Source organism: Zonotrichia leucophrys, chromosome 17, assembly GCF_028769735.1.
Source record: "Zonotrichia leucophrys gambelii isolate GWCS_2022_RI chromosome 17, RI_Zleu_2.0, whole genome shotgun sequence".
NCBI lineage: Eukaryota > Metazoa > Chordata > Aves > Passeriformes > Passerellidae > Zonotrichia > Zonotrichia leucophrys.
Window position 1 is genome coordinate 8,302,217 of NC_088186.1, and position 12,325 is coordinate 8,314,541.

General features: G+C 43.7%; 1 long non-coding RNA gene across 1 annotated transcript in view; it reads right to left on the reverse strand.

Annotated features, from left to right (window-relative positions):
• LOC135454875 (uncharacterized) overlaps window positions 1-11,989 on the reverse strand; it is a 33,078-nt gene extending 21,089 nt beyond the window's left edge. Inside the window, exon 1 of the long non-coding RNA XR_010442212.1 lies at window positions 11,866-11,989. This is a non-coding gene — a long non-coding RNA (uncharacterized LOC135454875). The remainder of the gene's footprint in view (window positions 1-11,865) is intronic.
• Window positions 11,990-12,325: the final 336 nt, after the last annotated feature.

Consider the following 12,325-nt stretch of genomic DNA (forward strand, 5'->3'; position numbering starts at 1 on the left):
GAGAGAAAATCATACCCATCATTGGGAGTAGCCTCCATTAAATTAAATTGGAAGAAGAAATTGTGTAGGGCTGGGATTGGCTTCGGACCTGCTCTGGTGAGGCTGAAGCTGTGAATGTTTGTACATCTGCAGGATGGAGCCTGTCACCAGTTGTCAGGGCCTTCTGCTTGTTTCTATTACTGCAAGCCCCAAAGTTACAAATACAATTTTAAATTTGGGGCAAAACCACTTTTCTCTGTCCATGTGACAAATAGAAGAGATGCCTAAAGACTGCTGAAAAATATCCTCCAAATGGCTGCCACTTCAGTAGATTTATTGGCCTCCAGACACAAGGTACCACTGGAACAGTATTGAACAACCTTAAAAAGAGCTGATGTTATTTTTTTTTGCTTAGTTTAACCTTGAAATTTTTCACAGACTCACCAAAAACAAAGCCCCAGAGGCAACGAAAACATTTTGGACACTTTAGCATGAGGTTCTCAAAAAAGACTGAGCACAACAGCTCCACCAACCATTGTGTCACTACATTGATATTCACACCTACACAACCACACAAACACTGCTGATTAAAAAATTAAGTATAACTGAAACAAAAACAAACATCTCAGGGGGAATGTGTGGACTTCAGCATTAAAAAAATGCCTCCATATGCCCAAGGAAGAAAAGGAGAGAACAGATGGCTTTCTTGCTTTGTCTTCGAGCTGCTTTCATACTTCTACAACTTCATGCTTTGGGTTAATATTTTAATCCAAACTCAGTGATTAACAATGGAGACAGACGGGGGATTGTGTTTCACTCTATAATTAGGCAGACACAATGAGGTGACTTCTCAGCAAGGTACAGAGGGATATAAAGTGCCTGTAGCTCCATTAGTGATATTCCCAATGCACAAGGGAATAACTTTTATTCCACTACAAGCAATAGAGATGAGATTTTAAAAACCCTCAGACAGACAGAACCCAGGGTTTGCAGGGTTATTAGTGAAACAAAATACACAAGGGCTCCTTTCTAGGCAAGGCTTAACTCTTCCCTAACTTCAAGCAGGAGCTGGGCCTGTGGAACAGAACATGTCAGGAGAGGCAGTGACTGACTCCTAGGGAATCCCACATGGAAAACCAGTGAAACAGCTCTGGAAAGGGCACCAGGATCTGCAAACAAGGCACTGACCTGCTGAGAATCCTGGGCTGTGCAATGCTGGTCTGGCCACCATCACCATGAGAACATTTTGCTATGGCTTTGCTCATGACTGAGGTGCTAACACACGAGTGGGTCAAGAAAGACCAATTTGTGGCAAAACACTTCAGACTAAGTACATAAACAGGAAGAAAAAAAAACAAAAAAACCACAAAACAACCAACATTTGCCATAGTCATGAAGCTATTTGTGGTTTCAGACCTGAAGGTAAAGCTCAAACACCTGTATGACCTGGTTCAAGACACTTGGAACACTCAAAGGCTGCACAAGAGTGACCACCCTGGTCACCTGAACTCAGTTTAAAAACTGATGTGTAACCAGGACATAGAAAAACCACCTGTGAAAGGGTCTACAAGACTCTGGTCCCATCAGAGTGCCCACAGTGATGCTGGGGCAGTGTTTTGGGAAGCCAGGCATGCATCTCATCTGCTTCCCTGGACAGCTTTGCTCTTTAACAGCTCCTGTTTATGAATGACAGGGAAATGATGGGGAGTTTATTATTGCCGAGATGTGTTGTGTGCAATGGAAGTAGCAGGAGCCACAGCCTGGACAGGGTGGATTTGAGGAGCAGGACCAGATCTGATCATTCACCTCTTCAAAAAAAACTCTCTCTGCTCTATTTACAGCAGGACAAAGACCTCTCACGTCCTGTCCTCTCCCCTCCTGGAAGCCCAAGGATTGCCACAGTGGCTGACTGGTGGCCAATATGTTTAATGACCTGCTATCATCAGGAGCTGCTGCTCAGGGCTACACAAGCCAAGCACAGCAGCTCCATGCAGGAGGAAAGGCTCCTCCATGCCCTCTCTTGCCATTTGGAATTGGTTTATTGTCAGAGACATCTTTTCATTAAAAATCTTTCCTTAAGATTTTTCTTTCTGAGAAGCTGGGAGGCCTCAGGAACAAAATGTAAACAATGGTTATCTGCTGCTGTGGAATGCAACAGGTGCATCTGTGATTGGCTCATGTGGATGTTTGGAATTAATGGCCAATCACAGTCAGCTGGCTCAGACTCTCTGTCCAAACCACAAGCCTTTGTTATTCATTCTTTTCTATTCTTAGCTTCGCTAGCCTTCTGAGATGAAACTTTTCCTTCTATTCTTTTAGTGTAGTTTTAATATAATATATATCATAAAATAATAAATCAAGCCTTGGAGTCAGATCCTCATCTCTTCCCTCAACCTGAGGCCCCTGTGACCACTTTCACAGTTTATGGCTTCAGGAGTTGCAAGTTTAGAGCCTGCCCGAGGAAGGGTTTGAAGACAAACACAACATTAAACATGGGCTCCTTGGTTATGTGCTCAATCTGAGAGACTGCAGTGAACAGAGCATTCCCCTGTCCTGAACCACAGCTCTGGGGCTCAGGGCACAAGGGCTGGGTGCTTCCCTGCCAGAAACACAACTCCCGTGTGAAGAACACCCATTCCTGGCCCATATTGACAGCACAGAGGCAAAGGCAGCTCTAGGTCTGACTCAGACACACAAATCTGCCCTGCAGAGATCCACAGGCTGCCTGGGAGCTGCCCGCGCAGCAGCTGGACATCCCTGCACATTCAATCCTTCCAGGAGGAGGTGACCCACAAAAAGATATTTCAGCTGGAGTGGTCTGGAGGTAGAATTTTAGGTGGTTATCACTGGATTTAGACAGATTTCAAGGCTCAGTCTGTGCCCTCAGCTGAGGCACATTCTCCATAGGCTTCAATTCACCAGAAATCTGATCTGGAAACCTGGAATTGTGTGTCCACACCAGCACAAAAGTGACAAACAGCACTGGCCCAGGCAGACACAAGAGGCACCCAACCCTTACAAAACTATTCTGGACCAAAACTCCTTTTCCAGTGGTGATGGAGAGCTCTCTAAGTCAAATAAAGCAGCATATGGAAAACCCCCAGCACTGCATGTTCTCATAATTTTTGGAACACTGTAAATATTTGAGTCAGTAGATCTTAATCCATAAACACAGCTGGACTCAAGAAACAATGATGGTAACTTATTATAATTTAAACAATTGTGTAACAAAACAAACCAATGATAATCACTTTGGTTTCCTAAGGACAATAGGCACAACCTTTGCACAAAGTTAACATGATGGTACATGTAATTACATAAAAAATAAACTTACATATGCTAAGATAAATTATTCTCAGCTTTTAAAGAGCACTGTGGAGGGACAACAGTGGAAGAGCAAAGCTGTGTGGTGCAAAGCCAGCATTTCATACAATGTACAGAGCTGGGATGGTGACTGCCAAAGGACATCCCTCTTCCCTTCCATCCTCTTCCAGGCCACATTAGTTTAATTGCTTTATGAGCAGGAACATCATTCCCCCAAGCTCACCCTCAATGTAAGCCCTGGTGCACAAAGTTTACACACAAAGCACCAGTGGCTGATCTCTGCTGTGATTAAGGAGAGGAACATTCATCCAAACTGCATCAGAACAGAACTGGGCACTCATCTCACGTTTTATATAAGTTAAATGGGGCTTAAGCTCTTTGCTGAAAGTTCAAATAAGTTCACTTCCTTCTTATTTCTGCTTTGCATTTTCACAAGTGTTTGCATTCAGCAATAAAACCTAGAGACAGAAGTAAACACAATATGGTTCAAATCCATTTCAGAATTGTTCTAGGCAGGGTGCTGTTCTCAAGTTTTTACTAGACATGTAAAGTGGATTTGTCTACCACCAAAACACGTAGTCAAGACAAAAAGTACTCAAAAACAAAATAGGATTTAAAAGCACACACGTTTTATAAGCAAGATCATGATTATGGCCATAAATTCTTTATGACTTGGCTACATCGACACACATACAAAAAAAAATCCAGCTTTCATATTTTACACCCAATAATCAAGAGATAAGATTCCTGCCCAAACCTTTAAAATCCAGAGTTCAAGTGAAAACTTCAAGAAAGGCTGAAGTTCTTTAGTCAGGCATGATAAAACTTTAATATTCTATAACAGCAGCAGCCACACCAGAATTTGACCCCCTTAGAAACCAGCTAAGCCTCTACACCAATAATATAGAAATACTCTGAGCCACAGCTTCCAGCTCCTGAAGTCACCAGTGCCATGTAAAATGAGAAAGCTGACATCTGAATTAATTCCTTATACCAGGAAAATCCCTGCTTCTAAAACTGCCAGTTCAAAAACGACCACATGAACAGCACAGGGTATTTTCCAGCTCCCTCCCTTGCAAGGAGACAGATGAGCCATATTAACTACAGCTTACCAAAAAAAAAAAAAAAAAAAATCAAGTATGGAAAACGTCAGCTCCTCAGAACAAGTCTGGCAAAGTTATAATCAACTAAAATCAGGTTCTTATAATAGGAACTGACAGGGAAATTCTAGCTACTTGTGCTGCTTAGAAAGCTTCACATTGTCTGGCAAAGGGATTGAGCTGTAAAGCTGAAATCAAGTTCTGGGCTAGAACTTCCCCAGCTTTTCATGGAATTTTGATAAAGAAGGTCAGTTTGGTCAAGGTCAAAGTGTACAGAAGCCTCAGAGAAATAAATAAATGAAATATTGTCTGTGCTTGACTTGATTATAGAGGAACATTCCTTTAAAAAAGGGAACAGCAAATCTAGAACAATGACCATGTGGATCCAGAGCCTGTTTTCAGGGCACTAACAGGAATTTGTGCAAGTTCCTAAATGGAAAAACATTTATAGGTGATGACACCCTTCAAATGATGAGACATTTTTTGCCTTTTTGGCTTTGTTATCCTATTTCCTCAGGGGTGCCAGGAAGGTAAACAGAATTCCAACTTCAACTGCCTGCAGCTTAAAAAGTTAACCAAAAATAACCTAAAGCCTGTCCACTGACACCAGAGATTTAGAGATGGGTGTTCAACATTAGCCACCTAAATCCCAATTCAGGAACTGTAATATGGAACCTGATTTTTAAAAGTCTTTAAATAAGTATTTTATGCTCCATAGTCTTTTCCTGTTCCATGGGGTTCTTCAGTTAGGCACTCAAGGGGAGGGCAGAGAAGGGGCACAAGGGGCCATGGACATTTATTGTCCCCCAGGATTCAGCCACTTGCATGGCAGCAGGACTGGCTAGAGAACAGCAGTTCTGCTCCCCTAAATCCTCTAATACTTTAAAATTTATCTGCACATCACTGTTGCAGGAGCAGGGGAACTGTTCTGCAGGAGATTTAGGGAGAGGCAAGGGTGATTGCAATGGTTGAGAACAGAGACTTCAGTCTGCCTAAATCAGACAAGGAATTTCCTCCTGCCTACCTTCCCAGGCCAACAACTGCCCCAGAGCTGCCCCAAACCTGAGGAAACCCCTCCTGGTGAGGATTTCAAGAAAACTTACTCCCCCAGCTGGCTTAATGCTTTCCAAACCCAGGAGACTTCAAACATCAAATGATGTTTTAATTAAAGCATTCTTGGCCATCTCTATTTAAGGGACACAAGCAGATTTCCCAGTTAGGAAGCTCACAGATGCAAGGTGGGACCTGTCAGGAAGCCAGCACATCTCCAGCACTGCCACCACCACCACCAAGAACTTGGATGCAGCAACATTTTCTCATCATTTTCTTCACAGCAGATCTGTGGTGAGGGCTCCAGGGAAAAGAAAGGAAGTTGCTGGAATGTTGAGAGTGGGAATGTCAGAAGCACTCACCCTACACCCACTGGGGTCAGAGGCAGGAGAGTGGGCCAAAACTTGCAAAAAATGCAGTCAAGAGGCTGGGGAGTGATCAAAGGATGTCTCATCAGCAGGCAAACGTGGCTCTGGTGGAAATCCCATCCCTGGGAAATCCCATTCAGGGCAGGGATGGCTCCAGACCACCTCAGCACTGGTCTGCATTCCATGCCCCCCCTTAGACCCCTTCACTGGTCATTGCAGGGACAAAATCTCTTCCCAAAGGATTTTCCCCAGGGTCAGGATGCACACACCTACCCCATGCCTCTTATCTCTCCCAGAACTCCAACACTACCAGCATCCAGCAGTAAAATGCCAAAATTCCATATCTGCATTAATTCAGTTTAATTCCTCCTTCTGCCACACAAAAAATAAACATTTTTCTCAATCTGTACCATCAGCACTGACCCAGCTTCAAGTGTCCAGGCATAAAGCAATGGGGATGTTGCTGCTGTCTTCAGCAGGATCAGATTTTGGCCAGGACTAGAATTCAAACAAGAGTTAATTGGGCTACATTAGGCTGAAAGTACTCTCAAGTCAGTTGTTCATCACTCTGTGGTTTAAATGTTTAGTTGCCTAAACCCATAGACATTGCAAATTGCAAACACTTCCAGCTGACCCTAACTTTTGGCTTCTTCCTTTTCATGTCTTGTACTTCTCCTTATTTAGTCTTCCCTCATTATTATTTCTGTAAATTATTCACATCAGGAGTAGTGAGCCACGAAAAATGTACTTAAATAGCTGCTTATGTTACAGGCCAGAATCCCTCAGAATTTTCAAATCTGTTAAATGACTGATTGCTGGGTCTCTTATTTGTTATTTCCAGAGTGCACTCACACAGCAGCCCAGGCAAACCAAGCTTGGGAAGTGGGAGGGCATTGGTTTTTTACTGAAAATAATCCAAAGCAAAAGCTAGCAAAAAGAAACATTGCAACTTGAAAATCTGTAATGGTGCATTGTCTCAAGTCAGATAATCAGATGCAATTAAGAAATAAAGTGAGAAGGAAACAATGCAGGAAAAATCTGAAAATCCCAGGCTGGGTAGCTGAGAAGAAGCACATTTCCAATGCACACTCAGCATTGTGTGCCCAAAAATTTCTCCATATTTCTGTGTTTAAATGGATCAGTAAAACAGAGTGAGGAGTGTGGTGATCTGCAACTTTGGAAACCCAAAATCCTGCTTTGGGATTTCACCTCTGCTTAGCTGAGCTTTGGTTTCACATGCAGCTTTTGTTTGCAGCAAACCTTAAAAAGGCTGAAGTTGACCATGGATTTAGGAATTAATTTGTATTTTATGCTCTGAATTCAGGCTGCTTTGACCCTGATTTCCACAAGAGCAGGTTTAGGAAGGCTGCTGCTCCCAACAGGATGGTCCAACACAAGGATTGAACAGCTGGGATCCCAAATGGCAATTTCATCTCCTGCATCTCTGGAGTTACATGGACCTGACAAATGTCAGCCATCAGGCCCCTCTAAGGCTGGAGTGGCATCAGCTGCCAGGATGTGGCCACCACAGCAGCCACACATCCTCCCCACTGAATTCTGAGGAGAATTCATTGGATAGGACTGCTGGGCCAAAATCAAAGGGATGCCCAGTCCCCCAGAGGCAACGATGGGATGTGATGGGATAACAGTGCAGTGGAAGCTCCAATACCCAGCAGGATTGTGCTCTGACTTTGAAAGGCTCCCTCCCCTTAATGCTTATTCCAAAATGATTTGCAGATTTTTATGGACGTGCATTGGGGAGGAAAAATTAAGCATTACCAAAGGAGAGGAGAAAAAAAAAAGTGAAAATACATTTTCAGTTAAATTTTGAAAAGTCAATGAGACAACAAAATATGGGAAAGTTGTTCCAGATGGCAAGAACATACTTGAGGAATTTCATTTAATCACATTCGTGCAAGATGTTTTGATTTGGATGACATATATCAATTGCATACTTAAATTAACAGCCCTTCCTACTGCAGCAAATGGAAAGCTCCCAGGAGCAGGAAGGGGTTTCAGTGCTTTCAGTTCAAGTGCAAGCACAGCCTGGATGGGGCTGAGAGCATCTTTGTTGTTTTCTTGAGGAAAAAAAAAATAATCAATGGTTCCTCTTGACACAGCAAGGAAGTGTCCACTCAGAGCAGCCTTGGGGCCACCTGGGTTTTCAGTTCTTGGTCCAATGAGGTGTCCCAAGACAATTCCCATGCACCAGAGAGGTGGGATGGCCAGCTCCCAATGCACTGGAAAGAATTTGGTGGGCTGAGAGCAAGAGGGAATCCCAGACAAGTATGGAAGTTTTACCTCCTATAATCTGATTTACCTTGAACAAAGCCCTCAGTGCTCCATCCCAAAGGAATTCTCCAGAGGTGGCACCATCTCTCCCCAAACAGACAGGGAGGGTGTACAGAGCCCCTCCAGACCTCTTGGAAAGCCCAAACAAAACACTGAGGTCCCACTTGAAAAGTAAATTTCATTCTTCACACAAGTTTTCCTCATCCTGATGTTATTTAACCCATTTTGCAGAAAAAACTGATGGCCCCAAGAGTCCATTTCAATACACTCACATATATTAATAGATATAGGTACAGATATAGATGATATATATACACACACACAGGTGAGGCTTCAAAGGTCCTACTTGCCTTAATAATTAATATAAGACAAGGAAGGAACACAGGTAAGACAACCCAACATAGGAACAGAATCAAAATTCTAGCACAGGTTTTCTACAGTTATTTAAAAAATAAAAATCTATCTTTGAGGCTATAGCACCCCTCAAACAGAGAATCAAACACAGATTAATTATTTACCAGGGATTTCTCATCAGGAGTTGAAATTCAGTTTACACCTAAAGCACACATCAAAGTTTTTTGGGATGTGGAGAATTTCAGTCCCATCCCAAGCACTGCAGATACAAAACTGTCTTTTTTTTCCTTTTTTTTTTTTTTGCACAGCTTCTTCCTGCAGCTGTGCTCTGGAGGGAGCCATACATACACATACAGGTATGTATATTAGTTATTGCTAAAATAACTGCACTAAGGCCCTTTGTTTGGCGACTGTCTACTTCTAAGGAGTGAAACATGAGGAGCTGGAGCTTGCCAGCTGCACATTTCACTTTCTCATCTCCCCAAACAGAGATTGAGAATAGCCTGTTTATCAGATGTGTATCTAACTCCTATTCCACCGTGGGGGCTAAAAAGGAATTTCCAGCCTCACAAATGTGCCCCTGGTGGGGCATTACAGTCTGCTCTGATCACTGCAAAGGGTCCCTTCTCCCTCTCCAGTCCCAAAACCCACTGAGGCAGCTCTTTAATGACTATAAAACCAAAGGCAAGAGGCTTTCTTGACTTAATTTATACACAAATACGTTACCAATTAAAAGGTAACTGTGAAAAATAAAGCTGATAATTGAAAGCCTTCTGCAACCTTAACTGTAGCATTGCTACCATGACATTACAATAATTAGTTAATCTACCCCCTAATTTGTCTCAATTTGCATTGGCAGGCTGGAAGCTGCTGTCTATATGATTTCTCATTGAAAACTGTGGTAGAAAAGAAAAGAAGGGGGAGTTTCTTCCCACAACCCACCCACTCTGTGCATAATCTTTTCCCTCTTCTCTCCAGCACCACTGTAAATCTGGAATCCATCTCCATTAAGACAAGAGGAATTATACTCCAGATCCACTAGGAGAGGAGAATTTGGCTTAATACCCCCTGAAATGCACCAAACTCAGGCACTGAAAAATGCCCTTTCATTGCCCCAGCCTGCTGCCCATGGTCCTGCTGCACTGCCAGGTCTGGCACAGGGAATTTGCAGGAAAATCCTTCATTTCTGTATCCCTATCCCTGCTTGCAGAGGGTTTGATCAGTCCATAAATTCCCTGATTTTTTTCCTCTTGCCACTCAAAGCAGCAGAGGCAGATCCCCGCTGGATGGAACATCTCTGCATCCCAAACAGAGAGGGTAAAGGGGAACTCCAGGCAGGATTCTGCACTTTGGGAACACCCTCCTTGGATTTACTTCCATGTACATCTCCTTTCTCCAGAATTCAACTACTCTGTCCCCACACCTGTCCAGTCAGATGTTGGACAGCAGCAATTCAAGCCATTAGAAAGTAATTTCTAAAGTCTATTTGCTTCAAAATAAGGCAGGAAGACAAAAATTGGTAAAGATAATCCTTTCCAACTATCTGAAGACTTTGACAAAATACATCTTGCCTTTCCAGGAATTATATTTACTTATCTGCACAAGACTTGCAATACCCCCTATTTTTCAAATCAAGCTCCATTTTGCTCCCTTCCACAAGCTGAAACCCACCATTATCTAAAAAAACAAGGACAAATTGTACAACTCACAGCAAGCTTTTGCCAAAATGTTAGCCCTCAGCACTTCTTTTTAAACAAACATGAGGAAATAAGATGACCTTTAAATCGCTTCTTGACATGTACTAAATCTACAGAAATTAGGAGGATTCTCTGGAAAGAGCTGTATAATTTTAGCACTCAGTGTATTTTTAGCTAGGAATATTTTGTATACAAAAGAATGCTGCGTGCAGTAACACTTGAGGGATTTTAGGGAGCTTTGAAAGGCTGGAGTTTAGGTTAAAGGCAGTAGAAGTGGAAGGTGGATGGCCTGAAGAAAGCAGAAAACACCCACCATGAGCTGATCTAAACCTGCATCACCTGGTCAACACATTTTTATTGCCCCCATCTCGTTATTCTTTAAAAGCAAAGCTTAGGGATTGCATTAGTAAATTCCTTTTCCACCCACCCCTTCTGCTCCTGAGACAGAGAAATGCAGGGCAGGTGAGCAGAGTCTGAGCTGCAGCTGCACAGGTGGATTGGAGAGGAATCAGAGCCAATAACTGGGATGAGCTCAGTCACGCTTTTTTCCAGTGAGATGAATTCTGTAACCAAAGGGGAGGTGGGTGGCAGAATAACAAGTGTCCCAGGAGCTGGGGATGCTGAAAGGAAGGAAAAAGGGCAGTGGATCTGCTGCCTGGTGAGATATTGGAGAGACCTGTGGCAGGGACAGGCTGAGGTACCCACACATGCATCCCTTTGCAGTTTGTCTCAGATTTATTTCATTGGGAAGGGAAAGATTGCAGCTCAGTTCTGAGCCCTTGGAGCACTCATTTTTCTGTCTCCCTGGTGGGTCACAGCACCTCTAAGCTGTTTGAGAAGGGTGTAAAGGGGCATCTTGTATCACAACCCAGGACACAATGGTGTAAAAACCTCCTGGAATTCCCCACAAAAGAGAGGTGAGACCCAGACCCAGCACATTATTGCAGCCACCCATATTCATTTCCCCATATTCAGCCAGCTCAGACTAAACCAGACAGGCTTAAGAGCACCCCTAAATCAGAGACACAGCCCTGCAAGCCTGAAGGAAGACAGGCAAGGACAAAGCAGAACACAAGGAGAATGTGAAAGTGGCCACATCTCCCAGACCATAACAACAATTCTGGAGAACTAAAGGACACAACAAGCAACTTTCCAGCTCACATCACTCAAACCCAGCACTGTGAAGACCGAGGCAGATACAGAAAAAATGTTAGACACCATTCATTGAATATATTATTCTTAACAGTGAGAAATTAAGAGCTATTACCACATTTTTCCTATTTCTTTCTTCACACATGTGTGCATTCCCTGCAAAACTCACACTGACAAAGCTCTCAGAGTTTGGAGAGACAGGCTGGGCTGGCATTTGCTCTTCACTAATGCCAGGAATTGCTCTGCTCAGCCTTCCCAGAGCAGAAGTGCTGACACACAGGTTTAGTAATGCCCAAACCAGCCAGTGGCAGCTACAAGCTCAGTGTCTGTTTTCCTCCTCTCCTCAGAGCAACCCCTATTAACAAACACCAGCAGCTCCCAGCTACTCCCTGCACTGCTTTCTGTGGATCCTCCCATGGGATTCCTCTGCCCTGTACAATGCACTCAGGAATTTCACTTCATAACAGATATTCAAGCAGTGGGAAAACTGTACAGGCAAAATCATCAGGAAAAAATAAACAGGAAAGCAAGAACTTGAATACACCTGACCTGATCTCCCAGGCTGTTGCAGAATTTGTCACAGTTGAGATGGGCAGGATACACCAAGTGCGACCAAAGCAGTAGCAGAAGGCTTCAAGCAAGACACACATCACTCCAGAAGGCTGCAAGAACTGCCCTTCTTGGTTTTTAGCCCAACCTTTTATCCCCTCATGCTAATGCACTGCACCTGTGTGCCCCTCACTGTTAATGCACTGCACCTGTGTGCCCCTCACTGTTAATGCACTGCACCTGTGTGCCCCTCACTGTTAATGCACTGCACCTGTGTGCCCCTCACTGTTAATGCACTGCACCTGTGTGCCCTCTGCTCCCTTTGGTGGTTGCCCAGCACACCTGGGCACTCCCTGGCTCGTTGCTGTCAATGCTGTTCACCTGTTTCTCACACCTGTGCCCAATTGAGGATGAGGATGGGCCAGCCCCACCCCAATCACCACAAACTGTGTGCTTGCAC